The 24,229-nt window shown below is 43.3% G+C and overlaps 1 long non-coding RNA gene across 5 annotated transcripts in view; it reads left to right on the top strand.

The window, feature by feature from the left end:
* The first annotated feature begins 586 nt into the window (after positions 1-586).
* The window catches only part of LOC121489967, a 32,547-nt gene continuing 8,904 nt past the window's right edge, over positions 587-24,229 (top strand). For 2 of the 5 annotated variants that reach the window (XR_005987472.1, XR_005987468.1), the window contains exons 1-7: positions 587-753; positions 1,910-2,069; positions 10,942-11,058; positions 18,155-18,312; positions 19,636-19,780; positions 21,768-22,086; positions 23,549-23,621. This is a non-coding gene — a long non-coding RNA (uncharacterized LOC121489967). The remainder of the gene's footprint in view (positions 754-1,909; positions 2,070-10,941; positions 11,059-18,154; positions 18,313-19,635; positions 19,781-21,767; positions 22,087-23,548; positions 23,622-24,229) is intronic. The other 3 variants (XR_005987469.1, XR_005987470.1, XR_005987471.1) reach the window with 3 other exon arrangements.

Raw genomic sequence — 24,229 nt, 5'->3', positions numbered from 1 at the left:
TCCACTGGGCAGAGGAAAAAGCCTTCGGAGTAGCCAACCCTTGAAATGAGGCTGGACTGAGGCAAGAAGCATGGAGGGCATTTCCAGATGTGGGTCTGTGAGAGAACAGTTGAGTCTGGGGGACACAAGACATGTGAACTCTCTAGAAGGTGAAGGGTCTGTTGAGAAGGAATGCTGGTTGGGGTTCATTTCTAGACAGACTGGACCAGGAAATGATTTGTGGTGTCACAGCGGATGCCCCCTGGTGCAGTTTCCTGGTGTACTGTGGCAGGTGCCCTATTGTTCACTAACATCCATTCTCCTCTCCCTTTAGTGGTAACCTTGTCTGGTGCATTGAATTGTATCCTTTGGAAAGATATATCCAAGTCCTAACTCTTGGTAGCTGTGAATGTGACCCTGTGTGGAAATAGTGTCTTAGCAGTATGATCTCCTGTTGAAGATGACTGGTCTCTCTTTCTCTCTCTCTCTCTTTTTTTTTTTAAAGATTTTATTTATTTATTCACGAGAGACACACAGAAAAGGCAGAGACGTAGGCAGAGGGAGAAGCAGGCTCCCTGTGAGGAGCCCAATGTGGAACTTGATCCCAGGACCCCAGGATCAGGACCTGAGCTGAAGGCAGATGCTCAACCACTGAGCCACCCAGTCATCCTGATAGTTGGTGTCTGTATAAGAGGAAAAGAAAGGAAGGTTGGATCCTGAGACCCAGAGGCCATCTGACAGTGGTGTCAGAAATTGGAATGATTCAGTCGCAAGGTGAGAACACTAAGGATTGTCAACGGCCACCAGAAGCTAGGGAAGAGGGCAGGGAGGGTCTCTCCCTCAGAGCCTCAGTTGGGCTGATGCCTTTATTTTGGATTTCTGGTTTCTTGAACTGTGAGAAAATAAATCTCTGTTATTTAAATCACTCAGTTTGTGGTACTGTGTGATGGCAGCCCAAGGAAACCAATATATGCCCCCCAATTGTGCTATGCATGTGGCCACTCAAAATAAGACTACATCTCCCAGCTTCCCTTGCAGCTAGGTATTGAAGTTCCTTACTACTTGGTTCTAGTCATTGGGACGTGCACTCCAGGATTGTGTACAACTTTCCAGTTACACCATTAAGCATAAGGAAAAAATGGTGCCTTGCCTTGCTCTTTCTGCTTTCTTCTGGCTGGAATGTACACAGAACGGTGGAGCTCCAGTAGCCAGCTTAAATTACAAAATGGAAACCACATGTTGAGTCTGTGAGGGCCTCAAGGAAGGGCTTGAAGGAACCTGGAGCCCTGATATTGTGGCTCTGCCTTACTGTCCCGGATTATTTACACTTCAATTCTTACATGCGGAGGAAATGAACTATCATGGTTAAGCCACCATTATTTTGACTTTTATTAGAGCAGCTGAATGTTTTCTCTAAGGAATACAGTTCTATTCCAGAGTCCTGCTTTGTTGCAGCCCCTGTCAGATACTGATATTTGAAAAGGACATCTGGTCTTACTGTCAATAGGACCAATGTTTTGAGTTTTTTTTTTCTCCTTCCTTGATGATGGGAACAGACTGCATTTAGTTGATTCTCCTCCCAATCCCAGACATAGCTTCTCCATCTGATGGGACACATGTAAGCATGGGTCAGGGCCAGGAGGAAGATCATTGCCAGGATAAATCTCCTCATAGGGTTTGAATATACAGCCTTGACCTCATAATCATTCACATTTATCAGGCGCCGCCTTTCACTCAGCAGATTCCTAGCTAGATTTGGGTGCTCTGGCACCCCGTAATCCTGTTCCTATCAGAACAGGTAGGGCAAGGAATAAGCTGCTTCCAGTAACCAGCTCTTCTTTTCTGGGAGCAGAAATGCCCTTTATGGTGTTAATCTTGCGTGTGTTTGTTTGTTTGTTTTTTAAATGGTCCCTTTCTATTTCTGCATGAGAAATGTTGGCAAAGCTTCTCAGGGTAAGACCTGTGCAGTGCATGCGTGCACACGTGCAGGAGTGCCTGCAGGAAGGTGAGCAGTGATGTGCAATGCGATGAAGAAAGATTCACCCTTTCCTGGCCTTGGCACCGTTTAATTCTCAAGACAATCCTGAGAGGTAAGAATTATTCTTTGTATCTTACACATGCAAAACCAATACATGCATAGCTTGACAGCCAGTGAACAGCAGAGTCAAACATAGTTTCTACATTTGCTTTCAATGAACTTTTCCATACAAACGAATCACATCGTTTGTTATGACTGTAAAGCATTATGGGAAAGTAGAAATTCTAGAAATTTTTGCCTAATCTGATTATGGAACTGGCCACTCTGGAAATACAAGCAGAAAAGTATCTTTGGGGACCTGTGTTACTTAGGTTTTTCCTCCACACAAAGTTTACTTCTGCCTCCTTGGCCCTCCTCATCTTCTTGCACACTCAACTGTGACAATTGCAATCACACGCCTCTGGTTGTGTTAGAGAACATGAATTTCCAGACTCATGAAGCTGGTGAAAGTTTTTGTTCTAACCTAATGATCGTGTTTGTAATCTGTTTCCTTGTTTTCTAGAATGTCCGTTCTTTCAGTGGCAGTACTGATTTTGAAATTAACATTCTAGGCTCTTTTTATCCATAAAAATCTTATTTGCATTAGCATAATTTCATTACACAAAAGCTTGAATTTGCACGTGGGCCAAGTAAAAAGGGAAGTTTTTTTTAAAGTAACGTTAACTTCCTAGTTAAAAATGAACAACCTAGAATAGCATTTGAGTGTGTTGCCATCTTCTCATTTCTCTATAATTAACGATATGTAATATCATTGCGATGAAACTTTGTATTTTATGTCACATACACAAAGGAGTCTGTTTCTATAGATGGGTTTAGCTGTGTGCTCATGCACCACACATAGACTTTTACACACTCATACACATTTGGCTCCCCTCTTTTCCCTTTTTACTTTATGATAAAGACTCCTCTCTTCCTTCTTCTTCAGCTTGCAAATTGGCAGTGAGAGAATGAGAAGTGCTGTCCCTCTCCCTGGGGCTGACTTCACTTTGCACCAGTGTTCTCATGTCCCAGGGAGAGCTGGAGAAACATCACCTGAGTGTTTCGTGGGGCAATGCTGCCCTCCATTCCCATTGTGGGAAGAGGAACTCTGGCTCGGCCGAATGTCTTCTTGATGTCTCCTGATGGGGCAGCCCCCAAAGCCTGCAGTTCTTCCTTCTGGGGGTCATTAAGTTCTAGAGGGTACAATGTGATCTTTTTCATTTTGCCTTCCTCACCCTTGCAACCCCTCCCTGCTCACTTTCAGAATTTCAGAACAAAGCTCTTTGGGGAATACAGTAAGTGTTGGGAAGGAAAACGGATACTATTGATTTTTAAAAACAGATTTATTGGGGTGCCTGGGTGGCTCAGTTGGTTAAGTGCCTGCCTTCGGCTCAGGTCATGATCTCAGGGTCCTGGGATTGAGCCCCGTGTCAGGCTGCCTGCTCAGCAAGGAGTCTGTTTCTCCCTCTCCCTCTGCCTCCCCTGCTTTGTGTTCACTCTTTCTCAAATAAATAAATAAAGTCTTTAAGAAAAATAAAAAAATTAAACAGATTTATTGAGGCATAATTTACATACCATAAAATTCATCCACTTTAAGTGTATAGTTGAATGAGTTCAGTAAACTTATACAGTTGTACAATCATCCTTATGTTTAATTTTAGAACGTTTTCATCACCCCCAGGAGGTTTTAGAACATTTTCATCACCCCCAAGGTCTCCTGGTGCCCGTTTAAAGTCAGCCTCCACAGCCACCTGTAGTCCCAGTCAACCACTGATCTACTTTATTTCTATAGACTTTCCCTCACTAGAAATATCATGTTAATGGGACCATTAAGTAAACATTTACTCTTTTATGCTTTGCTTCTTTAATTTAGCCTATTTTTTTTTTTTTTTTTTTTTTTGAGATTCAACCATGTTGTTTCCGGTTACAGTACTTTCCTTTTTACTGCTGAATAAAACTATTCCAATGTGCGATTGTACTCCATTTTGTTTATCCATTCATTTGTTGATGGCTGGCTGGCTTTCTTCTGCCTTCAGTGAATAATGTGGGCTATAAGCATTAATGGCTATAGCAAATAATGTTGCTATGAACCTGGGTGTGCAAGTGTCTGTTGTGAGTCTCTGCTTTTACTTCTTTTGGGTATATACCTAGAAGTGGAATTGCTGGATCACACAGTAACTATGTGTTTAATTTTTTTGAGGAATCATTGTACCATTTTCTAGAGCAGTGCACCATTTTACTTCCTACCATTAATGAATAGAGGTTCCAATTTTCCTCTGTCCTTGCCAACACTTGCTATTTTCTGTTTTTTTTAAACATTTATTTTATAATAGCTGTCAAATGGGTGTAGAGTGATATCTCATTGGGTTTGATTTGCATTTCTCTACTGATTAGTGATATTGGGCATCTTTTCATGTGCTTATTGATGGTTTGTGGAACTTTTGAGAACTGCGTACTCAAATCCTTTGCCCAGTTTTGAATTAGGTTTGTTGTTGTTGAGTTGTAATAGCTCTTTATATGTATTATGAATATCAATCTTTGACCCAATACATGATTCGTTAATATTTTCTCCCATTTTGTAGGTCTCTTTTCACTCTGTTGATAGTGTCTATTGATGCACAAAAGTTTTAAGTCTGATGAATTAAGCTTATTTATATTTTCTTTTGCGGCTTGGGTTTTTGGTGCCATTGCCAAACCCAATGCCATGAAGATTTCCCTCTGTTTTCTTCTAAGAGTTTTAAAGATTTAGCTCTTTTGTTTTGATCTGCTCTGAGTTAATTTTTGCATATGGCATAGGTAAGTGTCCAACCTCATTAATTTGCATGTGGATATCCAGTTTTCCCAACAACATTTGTTGGACTGTTGAATGGTTTTGGCATCTTTGTCAAAAATCATTGACCGTATATTCTAGGGTTTATTTTTGGACTCTGCATTCTGTTCTGTTGGTCTATATGTCTGTCTTTATGTTGGTGCCACACTGTTTTGATTATCATAGCTTTGTAGTATGTGTTGAAATCAGAATGTGTGAAACCTCCTCCAATCTTGTTCTTCTTTTTTAAAATTGCTTTGGTTATTTGGGGTTCCCTGAGATATCATATGAATTTTAGGATAGATTTTTCTATTTCTGCAAAAACAGTGTTGGGATTTTGATAGAGATTTGATAGATTTTGCTGAATCTGTTGAATACTTTGAGCAGTATTGTCATCTTCCAATTATTATGTCTTCTAGTCCATGAGCAGGAATGTCTTTCCATTTTTGTATCTTTAAAATGTTTTCTTTTAAATATTTTTTATTTTTTTTAAGTAATCTCTACACTCAACGTGGGGCTTGAACTTATGTCAAGTGTTGCATGCTATACTGACTGAGCCAGCCAGGCACCCCTGTATCTTCTTTAATTTCTTTTAGGAATGTTTTGTAGCTTTCAGTGTACAAGTCCTTTGTCTGCTCGGTTAAATTTATTCCTAAGGATTTTACTCTTGTAATGTTATTGTAAATAAAATTGTTTTCTTAGTTTCTTATTTGGATTGTTCATTGTTAGCTTATAGAGGTGCAACTGTTTTTTCCTTTGTTCCCCTTGTAACTTTTAAGACCTTCATTTACTGTCATTTGACATCTAGAATTTCTTTTGAAAAATTTCACCCGTTCTGATTCCCATTTCTTTATATGCACTTGCTCCCTCCACTTCCCACCTTGACCCATGGAATTTTTATGGATAATTCTCTTTATCTTGGATGTTCTGAAATTTCATAATGATGTTCCTCAATGTAGATCCCCCGCGCCATTCATTATACTAGTCACTCAGAGTGTCCTTATTCCTTTAGTTCTGGGAGATTTTATTTGATTTTTCCACTAATAATTTTCTTCCTGTGAATGTTTCTCTTCTATCTTTATTAAATTCTTATGCTTTGGATTTTCACCCTTTGGGTTTATACCAGGTTTTTATATGTTCTCTAGCTCAATTTTCTACTCTATTGTCATTTAGTTTTAATTTATAGGGAATTTCCTTAACTTTTAAATTTAGCCCTTTTGAATAATGTTACTTTGGTTCTCAATATTAATTTTTAAGAGTTCTTTCTTATTTTCAAGTTGGGCCTTTTGAATAGCATTATACTCTTTGCTTTATGGTTGAAAATCATTGTGTCTCTTGAGGATATTATTGTTTGGTCTACTTTTCTTCAGAATTCTTTTTTATCATGTTTGTGTTTGATTGTATCTTCTATGAGAAGGATTTCCTTAAGAGTCTGATGATCCTCGGCTCTCTGTTCACACTTCAGCGGAGGCTGTTTGTGTGAAGGCAGAGGGACTTCACTGGGGAGAGTCCAGATCAGGTTGCAGTGACCCTTTGCACTACATCTCTCCAGTGTCAGTATGTGGGGGGTCTTTTTTCCCATCCAGTCTCCTGCTTCTGAGTCCTGTTGGTGTGTGTGAGGGTGTGCTTGGCTGCTTACATTTTAGAAACAGTGCAGGAAAGGGTGGAGAGTTGTATGCCTCACTATGTAAAGAGTAGACCTTCACTGAATTCCCTTATTTTTACTCTATTCCTAGCTACTGTCCTTTGATGAACCCATCTGCCTGAATTCAGATGTCTTTGGTTATTTTTTTTTTTCTTCAGAGAAAAGACTTCCAGTTTCCTTGGGTAATAGGGAAGCTAGATGCTTGTGCTGGTGAGGACTCTTGGGAAGTCCATGCACTCCTAATACAGACTTGTAATTACTTGCCTTCCTTCCACCTTGGTTCTAATATCCACAGGCTTGTTGGCTGAAAGTTTGCATACACCACATCATTTTGAACATTTTGGCTTTGTATTTAATATCTGGTGGGGCAAGCCTTCTCCCACCTATCTGAATTTACTTGGCTAGTCTCAGACATTGATTTTTTAATACAGATTTTTAAAAAATCACTGAGTATTTCTATGGAGTTATACAAATCTGTACATATTTTATGATAATTTAGTTTCTCAAATAATCCTGTTGGGATTCTAATTGAATTCCTATTTTTTAAAAAATGATTTTATGTATTTATTTGACACAGAGAGAGTGAGCAAGCACCTCTAGTGCCTTGTAAGGGCCTGGAACATGTTAAGCTTTCAAAAAACCCCTGTTAAATAGAAATAAACCTCTGATTCCATTGCCTATGCTCTCCCTATTACACCATTCTGTCTGATTTGTACTCAGATCGCAGAGCCAGCTGGTAGCAGAACCAGAAGAACTCAGGTGTCATAACTCACCACTCTGTACTTTTTATACCACACTTATACCTGTAAAACAATTCTTAGCAGTTATACACAGTCCAGCATAAGGGCTGTGCCAGTGTGAATGGAAGGTGATAAAGTCATGGAAGTCAAAGTTGTTTTAAAATCCCAGAGAAATATCTCTGCCTAGGTCAATCTGTCCCATTCCTAGAACAAGCTCCCGTGTGGGTGGGCAGGACGGGCAGGTGATACCTCCAGTTCGGACGGGTACATTTATGGTAGGGCTGAGGGAATATTATCAAGCTTATTTATGTTTTCCCATAGGAAGAGCCATATTTCAATGGCATGAATATGAGTGCAAAAGTAGGATGGTTTATCTGCCACGTCTGATCCATGTGGAGTTTCAGTAATAAAGTTTATTAGTGCCCCTGATTTAATATGACACATTTCCAGTGCAAATTACTCTGAGATCATCGTGTTCATAAAATATGACAGAAATCTTTTAAGTGTGAGCATAAGTTCTGAATTAATTTAATAACCCAGTCTGGAAAAAGGCATGTGGTTTAAAACATAACATTATGCACTGGGCTCTTACATTTCTCTTCCACCCACCCCTACTTCCCATGCCACTTTGGAAGAGCCCTTCTTTATGTCTTGGGTCATCTGGCCTCTTGTCAGAGCTCAGGGTTTTACCTTTTCAAAGAAGTTTGAAAAAGGACGTGTTAGTGCGGCCAAGGCAAGAGGGTCCATTCCTCCGGACATTGGGGCTCCTGAGCACAGCTGGTTTTACTTCTTAATAGTTCCTGCCCCATGGGGATGGACAGGGACTGATGTGAAAATGGTTCTTAGCCTCTATGATTTATGCTCTTTAGTGGGCTGGGAGGTGGGTGGGAGAGTGAGCATGGCATAGACAGGACGTTAGAGAGGCACAGTTGCGAGGAGCATGAAGAAAACCCCCCTACATCTTTCCAGATGGAAAAAAAATTACAGCAGCAGGACACATGCCCCAACTCTCAAATGCATATAAAATCACTGCAAGTTGTAAAATATAAGTCATGGTTCTATTTATCTTGTGGCAGGGTAAAAAAACCAAATGAACAAACACAATTTTCATCAAGATAGAAAACAGAAATGAAGACAAAGCATGAGCTGTTTGGTGTAACTTGACCAACATTCAGCCTTCTGTCTTGGGCATGGACCTATGACTGCCATGGCAAATAAATCTGTAACCCACACTCCCCACTCCTGCTCAAATATTTTAGGGCTTGGGATGGATTCCTTGCTCACCAACTAACTCACTTCCTGGGTAATCCTATTTTTTTCTGGGATCTCAAGGTCTCCCTTTTTCCTGTCCAAATAGGCTGAGAAACAGGACCAAAGGAACTCTGAGTCCTCCTTAGATGTGCCCTGAGGTAGTCCTTTGTTGTGTTTCCTATTTTGGCATCAAAATTGTGAATGGAAGGGCCACCTGAATGCCTGGTGATTAGACTCCTTCTGACTGTGGTGCTTCCAGCACTAAAACAGAGCAGCATGTTCCAAATGATTAGCATCTCAGAGGTGGCTGCCCACAGCTCCAAGGGATGTCATCTCACCATCCTAATTTTGCCCAAGAGGCTCCATGGAAGGTAAATTTTCTTATTTCAGATTTTCCTCATCACCCCTAGAAATTGCCCACAGCAAGAGTTCTAAGCAGGTTTTTAGCAGGAGACCTCACACAATTCCTTCTAGGGAGAAGCCAGAAGAGTGATAGTAGCCCCCCTTCAACAAGGGGGAGCTGTGGGAGGAACCTTCCTGGCTGAGGAAGCCACACTCCACAACCACACACCTGACTGGCTTCTGGTGCTGAGCCTCTTCCTCCTCTGTGCCTTGGTCCACCTGAACCCCCTGGCAGGGTGCCTTCTGCTGATTTCTGAAGCTTTCCCCTCCTTCAGAGAACAACTGGAGTCCCACCTCCTCCATAAACTCCAAAAAGCAGCCAACAATGATGCTTTTCACTGGTCTCCCATTGTTATTGCTTAACATAGACATTTGGCACTTGGTGATATTCCAGTGAGCTTTTATACTGTGTGTTGTCTTATTTTGTTCTCTAATTATTTCCTGTGGGTGAGTCTTGTCTGATCAACCAGGCTATAAATGCCAAGCCCCATCCAGGGGCTCGTAGTGCTGGGAGGGAGTGAATTCATGGGAGAAGATCAGAGTCTGGTTGTGGGATGAGAGTCGGGGCTAGGGAAGGGCCAGCCTTCCTGAGGAATGAGGTGTACTCTCGGCTGGGTAGGGGCTGAAGAGCCCCGAAACAAGGAAGGGCTCTCCTCTGGTTTCCCTCATGCTTCTTCGCTCCCTCCACACTGGGGACAAACAGACCACACTCCCATCTTTTCTCAGGACCTCTGGCCTCTGGGTTTTTCTCCTGCTTTCTCCCTCCTGCTACAGCACTTGGATCCCCCATTTCCTTCCTCAAGAATCAGCTCCAATGGCATCTTTTCCTGTACACAAAAAGCTCCTTAAGTTGCTTCATAAGTATTTTTTCAAAATTCAATGAAGTGCCAATGTGCCAGGAGCTGGAGATACAGAGAGGAGTGGGATATAAGCTTTACCCTTAGGAAGTCTGGAACCTGGTGGGTGAGACAGACACAGAAACAGTGACAACACAATGTGACAAGCATGACAGTGGAAATGAGAGTGGCAAGCAGAGGTGGTCCAGATGGGTAGCTGACTCTTTCTGGAGTAAGTGGGGGCGGGGCCTGGTCAGGGAAGACCTCATAAAGGAAGTGGCAAATGGTTAGGTTCACCCAGAGTGGCCCAGGTTCACCAGTTGGATCGCCATGTGGGGCGGGGGGGAGAAAGGTATTCCAGTGGGGGAGGCTGAGTACCACACACAGCAGGAGGCAGCATGGGTTTGGGAGGCTTATCAGGTGTGGTTTGGGGTCACTGTGGCACCAGGTATGGGGAGAAGGGGCGGGTGAGGTGGAGATGAGTCTGGAGTAGCTGGCAGCAGCTGGATCGCAGGAGGTTTTTATAACAACAAGTGTGGGTCCTGTAGTTGTAGGACATGCGGAGGCCTTTGAGGGTTTAAGGAAAATTATGTCAGGAAGGTTGTAGCAATTCTGTAAGGGAGTAGTGTAGTGACACACAAGACAAGAGAGGGAAGAATCTTAAAAAGCAGTGGTATAGCAATAGCAAACATTTGAAGGAGGTTAGGTTACCTGAGGAATGAGTCCTATCAGTGGGTGTGACAGTGAGGAGCTTTCTGGTGTCCTCCAGGGGAGCTGTTCCCATGGACAGGTTGGGGCAGAGACAGTCTGCAGTGGGCTGAGGGGGGATTGGAGGGCAGGTGGAGAGGGGGGAAACCAGCTTGGTAAAACCAACTTGACCAAGAAAGGGAGGAGAGCTATGGGGGTGTTAGCTAGAGACCGCCGTGCCTGGGAAGATTTCCTACACAGGATCTGTATCTGCTCCACCTCTGGAGGTCACCTGCTGCCCCCAGTACCTATCACAGTATCAGACACATAGTAGATATTCAGTCATGGTGGGAAGGACTACTAAATGCATCACGCACATTTCCTGGAAGAGGCTGAAGCAACATCACAGATTTGCTCACCAAGGATTCTTTGCTGTCTAGGGGTGTTCTGGGAAGCAGTTGAAGTCATGAGCTCTGTTCCCAATCACATGCTTTCCTGAAGCACGGAAGGCAGACCGCCAGGGTGTCAACACCTCAGGTCACACCACATAATGCAAAGCCTAATTTGACTTTCAGGCTGATGTCAACATTTTGTTACCTTGCTGAGAAGCCCAGCTTGAAGACTACATTAATTTACATTTGCCTGTGTTCCAACCATGCGTTCCAGCTCACAGCCTCAGGGCAGACACTGAGGTAGGCATTTCCTGGATGGAGGAGACCCCCTTCCTGGTATGCAGGAGCTGGGTGTGCTTTCAGAGCTCTCTGGGAGAAGTTTCACAAGCTCACCTGGTAGGGTAAACCCACTTAGAACCAGAGAGCCAACCATGGGAGGAAGATCCTCCTTCCACCTGCCTTTCTCTCACCATGAGGTGATGGCATTGTGATGCAGACAGCATGGTTATGGGCTCCCCAGTTTAAGGACTGCCCTTTCTCAAAGTTAAAATCCTTTTCCATGGGGAATTGGACAAATACATCCAGACTAGAATGTGGGGGAACAGGATTCCTGCCAAGTTGGTCACAGGGAAAGCTCACTGGGCTTAGTCACTGTGACACCCACCCAGGTCCAGGTGGAAGAGCCCTCCTGAGAAGGTGTGCATGTTTCTAGGGCCTTGGCTCCTCACCTGTGAGCTTTGGGTGGACATGGGTGACAAGGAAGGATGCGGTGGGGTTAGGAGGTACGCTGTTGCCCATGCCTGCCCCTCTCTCCAGCATCCCAGCCTTGGTTTTGATCACTATTTGCCCTCTTTCCCGTCCCTCAAACGTTGTCCTCATGGTCTCATCTCTTCTTCCCTAGCTTCTCTTCCTGCTCTTAGCGCCAGCAGCATGGATAGCTCCTTCCTTTGTATCTCCTGGTCTAGCTTTATGATTTTTATTCTCATCATTTTTTTCATGTGTCTGCCTCTATCTTTGAGCTGCGAGTTCCTTCCAGTGAGGCTCTGGGTCTTATGTAACTCAGCAGACCCAGTGTTAGCACAGTGCATGGGGCCCAGCGCGCTCACTGAAAAGGTGGATGGATTTATAAATATGTCACTGCTTCCATTCTTCAAGGCCCATTTCACTTTTAAAAAAAATTCATTAAAAAAAATAAAAAAAGATTCATGTATTTATTTTAGAGAAAGAGAGAGTGTGTGTTGAGGGGAGGGGCAGAGGGAGAAGGGGAGAGAGAATCTCGAGCAGACTCCATGCTGAGTGTGGAGTTTGATGTGGGGCTTGATCTCACAACCCTGAGATTGTGACCTGAGCCGAAACCAAGAGTCCATGCTAACCCAGTTGAGCCACCTAGGTGCCCCATGGCCCATCTCACTTTCTATTGCCTCTGCCGATTTCTTCCAGACCAATGATCACTCCATTCTTACCATTTATTCAATAAACATTTATTGAGCACCTAGTAGTATTTGGTACTATGAATAAATTTGACTAGATTTCTGTCCTCAAGAAATTTTATGAGTAGTTGAGAATAGAGGTAGGCTAATCAGTAGTTAAGTGAGATAGATGCTGTTACAGAGAAACAGTCACAGAATAATAAAGGCCGTTTTTAATAACCTTTGAAAATTTATTTTAGTAAAGGTTTTATCACTTTGGTGCTAGAATAAAATTTTAATGGAGCTGAATGTAAAACCCTGAATTTGCTATTCTGTTGCATCATAGATTAAACATATTTTTTCTAAATTAGAAAATAATGTGCTCATTATAGAAATTCAGAAAAACATAAAAATATAAAGGGGAAATAAAATTATTAACCTACACTCAGAGATAACTACTGTTAACCTTTTGGTGTGTGTTCTTACAGCCTATTTATTATCTCTCTATAACTGTCTTTTTTATTTTTTATTTTTTTTGGAAAATAAAACACAAAGCTGGCATCCTGAAAATTTCATTCTTTTTTCCTCTTTTATTATGAATACTTTATCATGAAATATTATGAAAAATATGATTATCAGTAACTATGCAATGTGACTGTGCCATGACTAACATGAAAACTATTCTTATTACTTTGGCTTTAGACTGTTTTCAATTTTTCTTTATTTTAATTAGCAGGAAAATCTTTGTACAAAGTTGTGTGTTATTTACTTATTTTTTTCCTTTTGGGCTATTCATCTTTTTCCTATTGATTTTTTAAAGCCTTTTTACATATTAGGAGCATCTGTCTTCTGACATAGGTATTAAAATATATTTCCTGTTTGTCTATTAATTTTGCTTAGTATCAGAATTTGAAAGCCAGATCTTTGAGGACTTTACCTCTCTCATCTGAAAAGTGAGGAGACTAAAACCAACATATTTAAGTGATTCCCAAATGGCTCATAGTGTTGGGAGCAGAGCATGCCTAGAACTCTTGGTTCTGGGCTTTCGACATATTCTTCAGGAATGCACCAGTACTGACCATATATCACTGTTCTTTGCTTTCCAATGGCGTCATTTGTGTTGGTTTTGCCTTCCTATATGGAGGGCAGGGGTTGTTTCCTACATCTGTTCTCTACCCCATCTGGTTCCCACCCAACCGCTTCCCCTGTTTCCTGCACATTACTTAGCATGTTGCTAACAGTTTGGCGATTATTTAAGCATACTTATTTGTTATAGTACCCTAGGATTTTTATTTTTATTTTTTAAAAGATTTTACTTATTTATCCATGAGAGACACAGAGAGAGGCAGAGACACAGGCATAGGGAGAAGGAGGCTCCCTGCAGGAAGCTTGATGCAGGACTCTATCCTCGGACTAGGATCACTACCTGAGCCAGAGACAGACACTTAACTGCTAAGCCACCAGGAGTCCTTACATTGGTCTTTAAAAAAAAAATATTTTAGAGACACCTGGGTGGCTCAGCTGTTGAGCGTCTGCCTTTGGCTCGGGGCGTGATCCTGGAGCCCTGGAATCGAGTCACGCGTTGGACTCCCTGCATGAAGCCTGCTTCTCCCTCTGCCTGTGTCTCTGCCTCTCTCTCTCTCTCTCTCTCTCTCTCTCTCTCTGTGTGTGTGTCTGTCATGAATAAATGCATAAAATCTTTAAAAAAATATTTTACTTATTTGAGAGAGAGAGAATATGAGCAGGAGGGGCAGAGAGAGAGGGAGAGAGAATTTGAAGCAGACTCCACGCTGAGTACAAGCCCGATGCATGGCTTGATCTTATGATCCTGAGATCATGACCTAAGTTGAAACTAAGAGTCCACTGCTTAGTGGACTGCACCACCCAGGTGTCCCAGTACACTGGCTTTTATTTTTTTTTTTATTTTTTTATTTTTAATTTTTGTTTATTTATGATAGTCACACAGAGAGAGAGAGAGAGAGGCAGAGACACAGGCAGAGGGAGAAGCAGGCTCCATGCACCAGGAGCCCGATGTGGGATTCGATCCCGGGTCTCCAGGATCGCGCCCTGGGCCAAAGGCAGGCGCCAAACCGCTGCGCCACCCAGGGATCCCTACACTGGCTTTTAAAGAGTTACCAATAATAATGCATAGCATCTCATTTGATGCTCACAACAAATCTGTGAAGAAGGCAAGGCCAACATCACCAACCCTGTTTTATAGAGGAGGAAGTTGAGGATCAGAGAATTTAAGGGACTTGTTCAAGATCTTACAGCTGGACCATGGCAGAACCAGGACTGCAGTAAATCTCGTTTGATGGGGGACTCTTAGTTCTCTCTGCTATACTAAGTTCTCTCTCCCGTAGGCTCCCTTGCTCCTGCCCTAAATGGGACAAAAGACAGATGGGCTGAAGAGGTGGAAGCCAGAGGCCTACTGTTACCTCTTTCCATATAGGGAGCCAGGATCATGGAGCTAGGGTCTCGACTGGGTTTCTGGATCGAAAAATCTGGAACCCATGATGAGGAGCCAATTTCACAGTTATAAAACCTGCATTAAACAACCACTCTGTTCTCCACTTCTCCAGCCCCTGGCACCACTAACTTCCTTTCTGTCTCTAGGGATATACCTGTTCTGGAGATTTCATATACATGGAATCACACAATATGTGACTTTGTGTTTGGCTTCTCTTATTGGCATAGGATTTTCGAGGATTATCCACCTTGTAGCATGGGTCGTTCCTTTTTCCCTTTCTATGCCTGAATAATATTCCATTGTATGGATATGCCACAACTTATTCACCCATTTATCTGTTGACGGACAGTTGGGTGGTTTCCACTCAGCCTGGGTTTTGAAGGACAAGATCCCCTAGAGCCAGAATCACTAGGTTGTAACCTAGTGACAACCTTTTCTAGATCCTATCCCAAACTCTGTTTGAAAATACTTTTTCTCTAGGTAAGAAGATGGAACTCCTCTTGGCTCCAGGGGGACATTCTGAGAGCTCAGCTGAGGAGCAGAGGTGTCAAGGCACTGAAGGGCTCCCGTTTTGGGGAATCCCTAGGTCCCTGGTATGGACGGCTGCAGTGATGTTGTGGAGACTGTGGGTTCCATCTCGGCCCAGGGCCACCCTTCTGATCCCCGCCTGCAGTCTCTCTCCTCTACTTTGTTAACAGCTTCAATTAGCCCATGAGCTGGAGATGCTTCATCAGCTGCCTGAATCGGCAGCAAAATTAAGCCGTCACGTTTATGAACTGCCCGGCGAGTTCTGGGAGGAACTTTGCATATTTTACATTTAATAACTTGCTTCTCGTTTTTATTTATAATGTTAATAATGATTTGGGGGGTGCTCTCGGAGAGTGCAGGGAGAGGGAGACTTTGACACAGAGATGGCAGGACACGTGGCAGAGGGATGACTGCTCTTAGCTCTGTTATCCTGCTCCTGATCCGCACACTCCCAACAGGTGTGAGGGGCAACACCTGCCCCCCAACTCTCCCTACCCGCCCCCCCCCCCCAGGCAGCTGGGGCTTTGGGAGCTTTCCATACTGTTCTTTCTCTGGAGGCTGAATGGTCAGGAGCCAGGGAGGAGTCCTGATTGTGTTCGGCAGCCTCTCTTGGCCTGCTGTTACTGTCTCCCTGCCCTGATGTGGCTCATGGGATCCAGGGGTGCTCGGCAAGCTTTAGGAGAGCCAGTCCATGTAGTGGGCTCCCTCTCACCTCAGACCTGCCCTGCTAGCTTCTCATATGGCCTGTCCAAGGGTGGAACAGGTGCCAGATTGGGTGAAGGAAATAGGGTTTTGCTCTAGGAAATGTTTCATATGGTGCCTGTTATTGGAAAATCTCTTAGCATCTTTCCAAATGAGTATTTTAGTGATTGTTTATTCTGGATATGAGAAAAAGAAGGTCCAGAGAGGGGCTAAGTGACCTTCCCAGGTGGCCAGCTAGTGAGCTGTAGCACTGGGGTTGGATGTGGGGCACCGGAAGGGCACGGTTTTCCCATTTCAGGGTGGGATGGTGGGGAAGCTTGGCCTCTTAAATCTGCCCAGCCTGAAAAAAAAAAAAAAAAAAAAAATCTGCCCAGCCTGGGTTCAGTTCCCAGCTCTGCCTCTGAATGTTTGTTTGACCTTGGGCAAATTATTTTGCTTCTCTGAGTCTCAGGATGCTCTGCTGTACCACTGGGAAAATCAGGATCTCCATTTTACAGGATTGGTGATTTACCCAAGATCATGTTTGTGAAAGATTCTGTAAACTACAAGTTGCCATGCATATCATCATTATGGATTGCCTTCTACTGAGAAGCCTCCTCTGGCACATGGCGTTGTTGGACAGACTCTAGAGAAGGGGTTTGTAACTTTTTTCAGAAAGGGCTAGTAAGGGATGCCCAGTGGCTTAGTGGTTGAGCATCTGCCTTTGGCTCAGGGTATGATTCCGGGGTCCTGGGATCGAGTCCCTGATCAGGCTCCCCCTTCAGGGAGCCTGCTTCTCCCTCTGCCTTTGTCTCTGCCTCTCTCTTTGTGTCTCTCATGAATAAATAAATAAATAAATAAATAAATAAATAAATAAATAATTTTTTTTTTTTAAGAAAGGGCTAGTTAGTAATGATTTTAGGCTTGGCATGCCTCACAGTCTCTGCAGAAAGACTCACCTGTGCAGGTGTAGTTGAAAGCAGCGTTTGACAATATGTAATTGAATGGGTGTGGCTATGTGTTAAAAGAACTTTATTTACAAACACAGGCTATGTAGGTCACAGCTTGTCAACTCCTGCTCCAAAGCAGCATGTTCCCAGGGCTAGGAGCACTGAATTCAAGAATGCAGGGCTGTCTGGAAGGAAAGTCCCCCGAGACACACGCACTGTACTGTAGTCTGGTTGCTTCACAAGAACACTTTTTTCACCTGCAAATTTTCCCTACCAAGAATACAGTGTTAAAAGCTCAATTACCCATGGCCTTGTGTGGGCTCCTCCAAAGGGAATTGCACAGACCTGGTCTCTACACTTCCCAGAGCTTGGCTCAGCTTCTGCACAGAAAGAGGGAAATAATCATATTCACCTTAGCTGCCTTCATCTGTGATGAGCAAGGAAATGCCCACACGCCAAAGATTTTTTGGTTGGAAAGATTGGCCTATTTTGCTCCATAGCTGGCTCTTGCCTGGAAGTTTCCATTGCTATTGTCCCGGAGGATAAGGGAGGAGCAAAGGGCAAGGAAGAGGAACCCAGAAAATGCTAATAATGGGGTAGAATGGCAGCCAATTACTTTGAGCTCAGTGTCACCCAGACACCAGATCTAATCTCTGCCACTTTACAAGGTAGATTGTGATTGCCATCTTACAGGTGGAGTAGCAGAGACCCAGACAGGTTAGTTACTGCCCACGGGCGTGGGAAGGGTGGGGAATCCAGATTAAGCCGGACTCTGATTCCCAAGCTTGTCATCTTCCCACGATGCCTCACAGCAAGGCAGATTTATTGGGTCTGCAAAATTCATCAGAAATGCATCCACCTGCTCGGTGCTGGCCCTCGTCCTGCGGGGCCAACGTGAGATGGGGAGTGGTAGCCGAGGGAACAGTGTGCGCTGAAAACCAGGAATCCGAGTCTGAGCTCTTGCTCCTTAATTGCCTTTTGACCTTGGGCAAGTTGCAGATACTTGCTGGGCCTCGGTTTCCTTATCCGGGCCCTGAGGTAGTCTTGCCTGCACCTTCCAGCTTATGATTCTCAAAGCTTTCCTGCAAATAGCCTGTGGTGGCCAATACATTCAGTTTCTCTCCGTCTGGCTGCTCCACGGGAGGGAGGAGGGAGGGAGGAGGGAGCAGCAAAGCAAGGTCAATCAATTCTAGCCAAGACCAAAGTCTAAGAGATAGGGCGTGGCGTGCTGAAGGATGATGGCTGGCAAAAATCATTAGAAGCATCTTTCAACAATCTATATGCCGTTATCGATCTTGTTATAGATCATCTTCCATTCCTCCCCTACCTTTCTTTCTTTCTTTTTTTTTCCCCCCAAGATCTTCTGGATCAATACAGCAAGTGCATTGAGACTGTAGCAACACATTTAAAACCTTATAAAAGGTTATTTAGTTGCTAACAGTGCAGTGGTTTCTGCAAAGCCTGCCAAAAGGTTACAGCTTTTTGGGGATCGTAAATTACAGACGACAGGAAAAAAGTAAGTGCGGTTTTCTTTATTGTCTCGATGATGGATGGACTCCTGAACAGGGCAGAAAATACATCATATCACCTTTAATGGGTGTGCATTTCTGCAGCCATAACTCACAATTTTAAAATAGAGAATGGTGAAATATGGCGTTGTATATTCCACTTGTGACATATTTATGAGTCCTTGCCTTCTTATAAATACAGTGATTGCTATTTCAAAGCACCATGTCAGGTATGAGCTGAGCACAAACAGCTGGCGCGGCTGAAAAATTATAGCCAGAGTGGACGTTTTCAAAAACTCTCTCTCGCAGCAGTAAATTTACAGTGTTTGCACTAACTGTTATTAAAACCAAATCCATATCTTGGCAACAGGAATCCATTGCTCAGTAACAGCTGGAGTGACAGTGTGCCCCGGCAGCTGGGGTGAGCTCTAAACTTGGCCGTGGTGCACTCGGGAGGGGGGGAAAGGTCGTGGGCCTCAGAGGGAGACCAGGGGGGCTCCGTGGCTCCTGGGTCCTGAGTCCAGGCTGGGGCCCCCTCTGGGTCTGCCTCTGTCTCCTGCACGCAAGCATGCTTGCTACTTCCAGCTCTTTCCCTGGCCTGGCCAGGGAGCCTCTCCCCACAGCTTTCTGTCTAGGACTTTGTACCTCTCACCCCCACTCCATCCCGTCTCCGCCTGGTGAGTCACACTGGTGTCTGGAGAGGGAAGCAGGGGAGCCGAAACCAGGGACGTGCTCCGTGCACAGCCCACGGGAGGAAAGACAAGGGGCAGTGTCCAGCGGGGTGGGATTGTGTTGGGGGAGGAAGGGGGCGTGTGTGTGCAACTGGGCTGTGGGGGAAAAACCCCACAGCAACTAAAAGGCCAGATGGCTTATGCAATAGTAACAATTTTCAATTCAAGCAACATTTGTCTGGCACGGATTATGAGCAAGGCCTAATTTCAAGGGCTGGAAATACAAAAATAAATAAATAAATAAATAAATAAATAAATAAATAAATAAATAAAAAGCGGGGAGGGGAAGACATCTTTTTCACTCTCAGAGAGCTTACAGTCTCCAGGCTGCTGGAGACTCCACTAATAAGACCACACCTTGCATAGTTTTGTGTTTTATGCTTCCTAAGTCCTTTTCTTCTTTGATATTCTATTCGGCTGTTTCAGTAAACTGAAGAAAATGTGTAAGTGCATGGACCAAACTCCAGATATTATGTTAAGTAAAAAGAAAGATACAAAAGAATACATGTGGTAGGAATCAACGTGTATAAAGTTTAAAAATGGGGAAAACTGATCTGTGGGGAAAGAAGTCAGAAGGGTGCTTACTTTCTCATGTTATAGGTGAACTTCTCAGATTGGGCCTGTTTACCAAAGAGTGGTTCTCAGCCTCTTCCTGGCAGCAGCAGATTTCCCCTCTTGCTCACTAACACACCATCACCGGGAACCCAGATATGAGCAACCCAGAGGCTCTGCTCATGCACAATGGGTGAGTAGGGCACCCTGCTTCTCCCAGCACCCACAGGGGCCTCCGTCTCCACTATGGGCATGAGGTCTCCAGAGAATGAGGTTTGAAAACCAATGGTCCAGTGATTTCCTACTCTGGCTTTGGCAACCTATTTGGAACATTTATATTGATATGAAAGGGTAAGTATAAAATTGACACAAAGATTTGGGATTAACTATATATGCTCATTCTTTCTTTCTTTCCACCTTTGCTGAGATCCTTCTATGTGCTGGAAGGACGTATTTGCTACAGCTGTGCAGGAGGCTGGATCTTGAAGGCGGCCATGATGTGGTCCTTGTTTTCAGGAATTGGCTGATTGGTAGGGTGGCCACTCTGTTCTGGCAGCAAGGACAGACGAAATCTGCTGGGACATAGCAGAAGAGGGCTTCGTGGACAGGGTGATGCTGATACTAGATCTTGAAGGACAAGTACAAATTCCCCAGAGGCAGCACTGAGGGGCAGGGAAAAGGAGGAACAAGAGTCCAGGGTGCTGGCAGCATGGTTTGTGAGGGAAGGGTGGCCTGAGAAACGTAGGGTGAGGGCATCTTTTGGGAGATGCTGTCACCCTAAGGATTAGGCTCACCTGTTAGCGAAAAAAGTTCTAGAAAGTTTTGCACAGAGGCTAGATATCGTCAGATCTGGCCTCTGCAGCATATGGGAGTGAAGGGCAAAGAGCTGCCCCTGTGAGAAACTTCTGAGTGGGAGAGGCACGTTGAGTGGTGGTGATCTCAGAGGAGACTGCAAGCCCTAAGATCATATCCACAACCAAATAATAATCAAACAACAACCACTATTCAAAAAGGTTGGAAAAACTTGAGAGGTCCAATCCAATATCCCTACTTACCCACACTTTTTTTTTTCAGGGAGCTAGTTTACTTGGTGTGTGATTTTAATAGAAATATCTGTTCAATCATAAAACAAATGCTTGCTTCTTGTAAGAAAACCAGACGATGGAGATAAGAAATAAGTTTGAGATGCGCTCCAGGCCAACTTTGGCCTTGGTATTTGGCCCAAATCTGATATTTGGCTTCAGTTTTGGGCTTGGCCTTTGGAGGACTGGGTAGTTGATGCCAACTCCAGCATCATTTCTGGCATCCCTGAACCTGCATGTGATCAAGGTTTGTGGGACTGCATCGTATCTAATCACAACAGTGGTGATACGAACAAGGTGTGGCATTCCCGTTTATTAATAGCTAAACATTTGTTTTCAAACAGAGGCAAGCCCTCTAGATATAACTTGTAGTGGGAATCCCTTTTGAAGCTTTATATGTTGAAACATTATCAATCGGTTGAAGTACAAATGTGCATTTATTATGGTAAGAGCGAAGTGCTACAGTAACCATGAGAATGAAAGTTGTTAATTTTATGCACAAATTTATGAACTTTTGAATAGTTAAATAAATAGGGGAATAGCTGATGCCTAATATGCATGACAGGAGACAATATGTTAGCTAGACGACTTTGGGAAAAAACATATCCTGATAACCATTTCGGGAACCAATAATTTTATGAAAATCTAAAAAATAACAAGACAAGAAAGTAGATTAGTGCTGACTTGAGTGTTTGTATTCCCTCACAGATTCATACGTTGAGACCTCAACCCCTAATGTGATGGTATCTAGAGGTTAGGCCTGTGGGACGTCCTTAGGTCATGAGGGTGGAACTTGGGATGAGAGCCCTTATAAGAGACCAGGGGCCCAGCTCTTTCTGCTGAGTGAGGACACAGTAAGGAGGTGCTGTCTGCCAACCAGGATGAGGGCCCTTGCTCTTGGACTTCCAGCCTTGAAAACCATGAGAAAGAAATGTTTGTTGTTTAAGTCTCTGGTACTTGGTGCTAGCAGTTGATGAAGGTAATTAGATTGCCATTAAGTCTCATTTTTAAGAATTATTTATTGTAATAACATTCATGACATTAAACAAAGCAACCTTTTAGAACTGTTTTAACTTTGAAATGTTTATGTCTCTTTAGGCCGTGAGTTTTTCAATGAAAAGCCTTATCTGAGAAGGCTTCACATCTTGTGAGGATGAATAAGAGGCAGGACGGCAGCTTTACTACCTTAACGTTTCAAAAGGAAGAAACATGGCAAAATCACATACAGCGTCTATGATAAATGATCCTTGATTCAGATGTAATAGAGAATATGAGAAGAAGGAAGAAAAAGGGAAAAATGAGATGCTCCCTTCAAAGTATGTTGCTTCTTCTCTACCTTGGCTGAAAGTGACCATCTCCTCAGGGACACGGATGCGCAGGGAAGGGATGGTGGACATCTCTCTAAACTCATGATCTGGTAACAGGGTTTCTGTATTCCATGTGGGCCCTCGAAATTTCATGGTAGTCTTTTTTTTTTTTAATTTTTTTATTATTATTTATTTATGATGGTCACAGAGAGAGAGAGAGAGAGGCAGAGACACAGGCAGAGGGGGAAGCAGGCTCCATGCACCGGGAGCCCGATGTGGGATTCGATCCCGGGTCTCCAGGATCGCGCCCTGGGCCAAAGGCAGGCGCCGAACCGCTGCGCCACCCAGGGATCCCTCATGGTAGTCTTAAGCAAAATCGTGGAAAGTTTTAATATAAAATTATGTGTAGGGTTTGGCCTGAATCTTTTTTTCCTTTAAAGATATTATTTATTTACTCATGAGAGACACATAGAGGCAGAGACACAGGCAGAGGGAGAAGTAGGCTCTCTGTGGGGACCTGATGTTGGACTCAATCCCAGGACCCTGGGATCACACCATGAGCCAAAGGCAGACAGACAACCACTGAGCCACCCAGGTTCCCGGTTTGGCCTGAATCTTAACCCTAGACCACTTGGCATTCAGGTAGAATGTACCTCTCAATATAATGCACCTTGAGATATAAGTTGAAAATCTGGGACACCTGGGTGGCTCAGCAGTTGAGTGTTTGCCTTCAGCTCAGGGCATGATCCCACGTGGGATCAAGTCCCACACAGGGCTCCCTGTGAGCCTGCTTCTCCCTCTGCCTGTGACTCTCATGAATAAATAAATAAAATCTTGGGGATCCCTGGGTGGCTCAGTGGTTTAGCGCTTCCCTTCGGCCCAGGTGTGATCCTGGAGACCTGGGATCGAGTCCCACGTTGGGCTCCCTGCATGGAGCCTGCTTCTCCCTCTGCCTGTGTCTTTGCTCTCTCTCTCTCTGTCTCTCATGAATAAATAAATAAAATCTTTAAAAAAAAAAATCTTTAAAAAAAATTGAAAATCTTTTTTTTGTCCCCAACACCTAGTCTCTTTCCCATAGCTGACCAATGAATCTAGTGTGTTTTCTTTCAGACTTGTGAAATGTAGCTATAAAATCTTTTTATTTATTTATTTTTTGCCACAATGGGAATGTATCATAGTTACTAGTGTCCAATAATTGGCTACTTACTATTTATTTATTTATTTATTTATTTATTTCTATTTAGTAATTTAATCTAAACATCTCTCCATGAGATTGCATGTCACTCTATTTTATGTTTTGTGATGACTGCCCATATTCCAATAAATGGATGTGGCATTATTTATTTAACTAATCTCCAGTTAAAGAACATTCAGGCTATTCTCAATTTTTATCCATTGTAAGGAATGCTGCAATAAACATTTTTGTAGTCTTTAGTAAGTACTAATTATTTCCTTATATATATATATGTGTGTATGTGTGTATATATATATGCATACATATATATAATTTTTGGTATGTCTTGCCATATTGTCTTCTAGAAATATTGTATCAATTAATATTTCCACCCACAGTGTTTATATATAAGAAGCCTGTTTCCCTCACCAACACTGAGCATCATCTGCCTTTTGAATCTTTGCCAACAGGGTATGTGAAAAATGGTCTCTTGATATTTTAATATGCATCTTTTCTTATTAGTGAACTTGAACATCTTTCTGCATGTTTTTGCATTGATTACTTTTAATCATGGAGGAAATGATGTCATCCTAACTGAAGGAGAAAACACCAACCTAGTGGTGTGATAGTCTAGCCCTAGATGCTTCTCCATAGATGAAATGTGTGCTGAATACTCTTTATTGCTCTTTACAGCGGGCAAATCACTTTTGGGTACTAATTTCAATTTATCCTCACAATCACCGTGTGAAGTATTTATGGTTATATGAACATTCCCAGGTGTGAAAAGATGGAGCTCTGAAGGGGTCAACTGACTGGCCTAACACATTATGAGTAAAAGAGTAGATCTGGGGTTTGATAGATTTTCTAAAGTTCAATCAATCTTCGTTCCTCTTGACCTCACTGTGTCTGCTACTGACAAATTCAGATCTAGATTCTTGGGCTAACAGTTCTTCTTTTTTAAAATGAAGATCTTATTTACTTCTTTGTGCAAGAGATAGAGAGAGGCAGAGAGATCATAAGCAAGGAGGAGGGGTGGAGGGAGAAGCAGCAGGGAGCCTGATGTAGGACTCAATCCCAGG

The sequence above is a fragment of the Vulpes lagopus genome, chromosome 4, assembly GCF_018345385.1.
Source record: "Vulpes lagopus strain Blue_001 chromosome 4, ASM1834538v1, whole genome shotgun sequence".
NCBI lineage: Eukaryota > Metazoa > Chordata > Mammalia > Carnivora > Canidae > Vulpes > Vulpes lagopus.
Note: the sequence above shows the minus strand (reverse complement) of the source record. Positions and strands in the feature narration are given on the sequence as shown.